Source organism: Aulostomus chinensis, chromosome 1 (assembly GCF_037954235.1).
Source record: "Aulostomus chinensis isolate RoL2024-O1b breed Wild chromosome 1, RoL_Achi_v1.0, whole genome shotgun sequence".
NCBI classification, from domain to species: domain Eukaryota; kingdom Metazoa; phylum Chordata; class Actinopteri; order Syngnathiformes; family Aulostomidae; genus Aulostomus; species Aulostomus chinensis.
Window position 1 is genome coordinate 34,588,867 of NC_141320.1, and position 7,770 is coordinate 34,596,636.

Here is a 7,770-nt window from a genome sequence, read left to right on the forward strand (position 1 = left end):
TGATTAGCAAGTATCACTACATTACTGTTAGCATCATTTTAAGTTCATTAGCAATTCTTCCTACATCACTGTCGCAATATTTTGAGGTTCGTAGCAACGTTTACTACATTACTGTCGCATTATTTTGAGGTTCGTAGCAACACTTACTACATGACTGTCAGCATCACTTTGAGGTTATTCGAAAGTTTCACTCCATTACTGTTAGCATCATCTTGAGTTCATTAACAATTCTTCCGACATCACTGTCGCAATATTTTGAGGTTCGTAGCAACTTTTACTACATTACTGTCGCATTATTTTGAGGTTCGGAGCAACTCTAACTACATGACTGTTGCTTTATTTAAAGGTTCGTAGCAACTCTTACTACATTACTGTCAGCATTACTTTGAGTTTATTAGCAACTATCACTACATTACTGTTAGCATCATTTTGAGTTTATGAGCAATTCTCACGACATCACTGGAGCATTGAATTGAGTTCATTACCAAATCTGACTAAATGACTGTCAGCATCACTTTGAGGTTGTTCGAAACTCTGACTACATTACTGTAAGCATCACTGAGTTGATTAGCAAGTATCACTACATTACTGTTAGCATCATTTTGAGTTCATTAGCAATTCTTACTACATCACTGTCGCATCATTTTGAGATCATTAGCAATTCTTCTGACATCACTGTCACATTATTTTGAGGTTCGTAGCAACTCTAACTACATTACTGTTGCTTTATTTAAAGGTTCGTAGCAACTCTTACTACATTACTGTCAGCATTACTTTGAGTTTATTAGCAACTATCACTACATTACTGTTAGCATCATTTTGAGTTTATGAGCAATTCTCACGACATCACTGGAGCATTGAATTGAGTTCATTACCAAATCTGACTAAATGACTGTCAGCATCACTTTGAGGTTGTTCGAAACTCTTACTACATTACTGTAAGCATCACTGAGTTTCTTAGCAACTATCACTACATTACTGTTAGCATCATTTTGAGTTTATTAGCAATACTTCCGACATCACTGTCCCATTATTTTAAGGTTCGTAGCAACTCTTCCTACATGACTGTCAGCATCACTTTGAGGTTGTTCGAAACTCTTACTACATTACTGTAAGCATCACTGACTTGATTAGCAACTACCACTACATTACTGTTAGCATCATCTTGAGTTCATTAGCAATTCTTCTGACATCACTGTCGCATTATATTGAGGTTCGTAGCAACTCTAACTACATTACTGTTGCTTTATTTAAAGGTTCGTAGCAACTCTTAATACATTACTGTCAGCATTACTTTGAGTTTATTAGCAACTATCACTACATTACTGTTAGCATCATTTTGAGTTTATGAGCAATTCTCACGACATCACTGTAGCATTGAATTGAGTTCATTAGCAACTCTGACGAAATGACTGTCAGCATCACTTTGAGGTTGTTCGAAACACTTACTACATTACTGTAAGCATGACTGACTTGATTAGCAACTATCACTACGTTACTTTTAGCATCATTTTGAGTTCATTAGCAATTCTTCCGACATCACTGTCGCAATATTTTGAGGTTCGTAGCAACTCTTAGTACATGACTGTCAGCATCACTTTGAGGTTATTCGAAACGTTCACTCCATTACTGTTAGCATCATTTTTAGTTCATTACCAATTCTTACTACACCACTGTTGCATCATTTTGAGATCATTAGCAATTCTTCTGACATCACTGTCACATTATTTTGAGGTTCGTAGCAACTCTTAGTACATGACTGTCAGCATCACTTTGAGGTTATTCGAAACGTTCACTCCATTACTGTTATCATCATTTTGAGTTCATTAGCAATTCTTGCTAAATCACTGTCGCATCATTTTGAGATCATTAGTAATTCTTCTGACATCACTGTCGCATTATTTTGAGGTTGGTAGCTACTCTTACTACATTACTGTTAGCATCATTTTGAGTTTAGGAGCAATTCTCACGACATCACTGTAGCATTGAATTGAGTTCATTAGCAACTCTTACTAAATGACTGTCAGCATCACTTTGAGGTTGTTCGAAACACTTACTACATTACTGTAAGCATCACTGAGTTTCTTCGCAACTATCACTACATGACTGTTAGCATCATCTTGAGTTCATTAGCAATTCTTCCGACATCACTGTCGTATTTATTTTTAGGTTCGTAGCAACTTTAACTACATTACTGTCGCATTATTTTGAGGTTCGTAGGAACTCTTAGTACATGACTGTCAGCATCACTTTGAGGTTATTCGAAACGTTCACTCCATTACTGTTAGCATCATTTTGAGTTCATTCGCAATTCTTACTAAATCACTGTCGCATCATTTTGAGATCATTAGCAATTCTTCTGACATCACTGTCACATTATTTTGAGGTTCGTAGCAACTCTTACTACATGACTGTCAGCATCACTTTGAGGTTATTCGAAACACTTACTACATTACTGTAAGCATCACTGAGTTGATTAGCAACTATCACTACATTACTGTTTGCATCCTTTTGAGTTTATCAGCAATTCTCACGACATCACTGTAGCATTGAATTGAGTTCATTAGCAACTCTTACTAAATGACTGTCAGCATCACTTTGAGGTTATTCGAAACTCTTACTACATTACTGTAAGCACCACTGAGTTTCTTAGCAACTATCACTACATTACTGTTAGCATCATCTTGAGTTCATTAGCAATTCTTCCGACATCACTGTCGCAATATTTTGAGGTTCGTAGCAACTTTTACTACATCACTGTCGCATTATTTTGAGGTTCGTAGCAACTCTTAGTACATGACTGTCAGCATCACTTTGAGGTTATTCGAAACGTTCACTCCATTAATGTTAGCATCATTTAGAGTTCATTAGCAATTCTTACTAAATCACTGTCGCATCATTTTGAGATCATTAGCAATTCTTCTGACATCACTGTCACATTATTTTGAGGTTCGTAGCAACTCTTACTACATTATTGTTGCATTATTTTAAGGTTTGTAGCAACTCTTACTACATTATTGTTGCATTATTTTAAGGTTCGTAGCAACTCTTACTACATTACTGTAAGCATCACTGAGTTTCTTAGCAACTATCACTACATTACTTTTAGCATCATCTTGAGTTCATTAGCAATTCTTCCGACATCACTGTCGCAATATTTTGAGGTTCGTAGCAACACTTACTACATGACTGTCAGCATCACTTTTAGGTTCTTCGAAAGTTTCACTCCATTACTGTTAGCATCATTTTGAGTTCATTAGCAATTATTACAACATCACTGTCGCATCATTTTGAGATCTTTAGCAATTCTTCCGACATCACTGTCGTGTTATTTTGTGGTAAGTCGCAACTCTTACTACACGACTGTCAGCATCACTTTGAGGTTGTTCGAAACATTTACTACATTTCTGTAAACATCACTGAATTGATTAGCAACTATCACGACATTACTGTTAGCATCATTTTGAGTTCATTAGCAATTCTTCCGACATCACTGTCACAATATTTTGAGGTTCGTAGCAACTTTTACTATATTACTGTCGCATTATTTTGAGGTTCGTAGCAACACTTACTACATGACTGTAAGCATCACTTTGAGGTTATTTGAAAGTTTCACTGCATTACTTTTAGCATCATTTTGAGTTCATTAGCAATTCTTACTACATCACTGTCGCAACATTTTGAGATCATTAGCAATTCTTCTGACATTACTGTCACATTATTTTGAGGTTCGTAGCAACTCTTACAACATGACTGTCAGCATCACTTTGAGGTTATTCGAAACACTTACTACATTACTGTAAGCATCACTGAGTTGATTAGCAACTATCACTACATTACTGTTAGCATCATTTTGAGTTCATTAGCAATTCTTTCGACATCACTGTCGCAATATTTTGAGTTTCGTAGCAACTTTTTTTACATCACTGTCGCAATATTTTTAGGTTCGTAGCAACTTTTACTACATTACTGTCGCATTATTTTGAGGTTCGTAGCAACACTTACTACATGACTGTAAGCATCACTTTGAGGTTATTCGAAAGTTTCACTCCATTACTGTTAGCATCATTTTTAGTTCATTACCAATTCTTACTACACCACTGTTGCATCATTTTGAGATCATTAGCAATTCTTCTGACATCACTGTCGCATTATTTTGAGGTTCGTAGCAACTCTTAGTACATGACTGTCAGCATCACTTTGAGGTTATTCGAAACGTTCACTCCATTACTGTTAGCATCATTTTGAGTTCATTCGCAATTCTTACTAAATCACTGTCGCATCATTTTGAGATCATTAGCAATTCTTCTGACATCACTGTCGCATTATTTTGAGGTTGGTAGCTACTCTTACTATATTACTGTCAGCATCACTTTGAGTTTATTCGCAACTATCACTACATTACTGTTAGCATCATTTTGAGTTTAGGAGCAATTCTCACGACATCACTGTAGCATTGAATTGAGTTCATCAGCAACTCTTACTAAATGACTGTCAGCATCACTTTGAGGTTGTTCGAAACACTTACTACATTACTGTAAGCATCACTGAGTTTCTTCGCAACTTTCACTACATTACTGTTAGCATCATCTTGAGTTCATTAGCAATTCTTCTGACATCACTGTCGCAATATTTTGAGGTTCGTAGCAACTTTTACTACATTACTGTCAGCATCACTTTGAAGTTATTCGAAACACTTACGACATTACTGTAAGCATGACTGAGTTGATTAGCAACTATCACTACATTACTGTTAGCATCATTTTGAGTTCATTAGCAATTCTTCCGACATCACTGTCACAATATTTTGAGGTTCGTAGCAACTTTTACTATATTACTGTCGCATTATTTTGAGGTTCGTAGCAACACTTACTACATGACTGTAAGCATCACTTTGAGGTTATTTGAAAGTTTCACTGCATTACTTTTAGCATCATTTTGAGTTCATTAGCAATTCTTCCGACATTACTGTCGCATTATTTTGAGGTTCGTAGCAACAATTACTACATTACTGTAAGCATCACTGAGTTGATTCGCAACTATCACTACATTACTGTTAGCATCATTTTGAGTTCATTAGCAATTCTTTCGACATCACTGTCGCAATATTTTGAGTTTCGTAGCAACTTTTACTACATCACTGTCGCAATATTTTTAGGTTCGTAGCAACTTTTACTACATTACTGTCGCATTATTTTGAGGTTCGTAGCAACACTTACTACATGACTGTCAGCATCACTTTGAGGTTATTCGAAACGTTCACTCCATTACTGTTAGCATCATTTTGAGTTCATTAGCAATTCTTACTAAATCACTGTCGCATCATTTTGAGATCATTAGCAATTCTTCTGACATCACTGTCGCATTATTTTGAGGTTGGTAGCAACTCTTAGTACATGACTGTCAGCATCACTTTGAGGTTATTCGAAACGTTCACTCCATTACTGTTAGCATCATTTAGAGTTCATTAGCAATTCTTATAAATCACTGTCGCATCATTTTGAGATCATTAGCAATTCTTCTGACATCACTGTCACATTATTTTGAGGTTCGTAGCAACTCTTACTACATTATTGTTGCATTATTTTAAGGTTCGTAGCAACTCTTACTACATTACTCTAAGCATCACTGAGTTTCTTAGCAACTATCACTACATTACTGTTAGCATCATCTTGAGTTCATTAGCAATTCTTCCGACATCACTGTCGCAATATTTTGAGGTTCGTAGCAACTCTTACTACATTACTGTCAGCATCACTTTGAGTTTATTAGCAACTATCACTACATTACTGTTAGCATCATTTTGAGTTGTTGAGCAATTCTCACGACATCACTGTAGCATTGAATTGAGTTCATTAGCAACTCTTACTAAATGACTGTCAGCATCACTTTGAGGTTGTTCGAAACTCTTACTACATTACTGTAAGCATCACTGAGTTTCTTAGCAACTATCACTACATTACTGTTAGCATCATCTTGAGTTCATTAGCAATTCCTCCGACATCACTGTCGCAATATTTTGAGGTTCGTAGCAACTTTTACTACATCACTGTCGCATCATTTTGAGATCTTTAGCAATTCTTCCGACATCACTGTCGTGTTATTTTGTGGTAAGTCGCAACTCTTACTACACGACTGTCAGCATCACTTTGAGGTTGTTCGAAAAATTACTACATTTCTGTAAACATCGCTGAGTTCATAGCCACTTTCACTTCATTACTGTTAGCATCATTTTGAGTTCATTCGCAATTCTTACGACATCACTGTCGCATCATTTTGAGATCATTAGCAATTCTTACTACATCACTGTCGCATCATTTTGAGGTGAGTTTCAACTCTTCCTACATTACTGTTAGCATCATTTTGAGTTTATTAGCAACTCTTACTACATTTCTGTCAGCATCACTTTGAGATCATGAGCAACTATCACTACATTACTGTTAGCATCATTTTGAGTTTATTAGCAATTCTTACTCCATCACTGTCGCAACATTTTGAGATCATTAGCAATTCTTCCAACATCACTGTCGCATTATTTTGAGGTTAGTAGCAACTCTCACTACATGACTGTCAGCATCAATTTGAGGTTATTCGAAACTTTCACTTCATTACTGAAAGCATCACTGATTTTATTAGCAACTATCACTACATTACTGTTAGCATCATTTTGAGTTCAATAGCAATTCTTATGACATCACTGTAGCATTATTTTGAGGTTATTAGTAACTCTTACTACATTACTCTCAGCATCACTGAGTTTATTAGCAACTCTCACTACATTACTGTTAGCATCATTTTGAGTTTATGAGCAATTCTCACGACATCACTGTCACAATATTTTGAGGTTCGTAGCAACTTTTACTGCATGACTTTCAGCATCATTTGAAATTGTTCGAAACACTTCCGACATTACTGTAAGCATCACTGAGTTTATTAGCAACTATCACTACATTACTGTTAGCATCATTTTGAGTTCATTAGCAATTCTGACTCCATCACTGTCGCATCATTTTGAGATCATTAGCAATTCTTCCGACATCACTGTCGCATTTTTTGGAGGTTCGTAGCAACTCTTACTACATTATTGTTGCATTGTTTTGAGGTTAGTAGCAACACTTACTACATGACTGTCAGCATCACTTTGAGGTTGTTCGAAACTTTCACTTCATTACTGAAAGAATCACTGAGTTTATAGCAACTATCACTACATTACTGTTAGCATCATTTTGAGATCATTAGCAATTCTTCTGACATCACTGTCGCATTATTTTGAGGTTGGTAGCAACTCTTACTACATTACTGTAAGCATCACTGAGTTTATTTGCAACTATCACTCCATTACTGTTAGCATCATTTTGAGTTCATTAGCAATTCTTATGACATCACTGTCGCATCATTTTGAGATCATGAGCAATTCTTCCGACATCACTGTAGCATTATTTTGAGGTTTTGATGTACCTTTGTTTGTAACCTCGTCCCCACTGATCCTGGATCTGCTCGACGTTCCTGCCTTTTAAAAGGAAGGTTTTTATCACCACTGTTGCAGGATGTGCTGCTGATGGAGAATTGTTGGGTGGAGGTTCATTGAAGGAGTTTGGTGCTGGACCTGCTCTACTAGTAAAGAGTCAGGAGAGAACTTTGTTGTGATTTGGTGCAATACAAATAAAATTAACTTGACCAGTTTCATTTATGGTCTTTTGTTAATTGCATGCCACATGAAATTATTGTTGGTCAGTTTTCTAGCAACTGCCCCACAGTGGCAAGACAAGA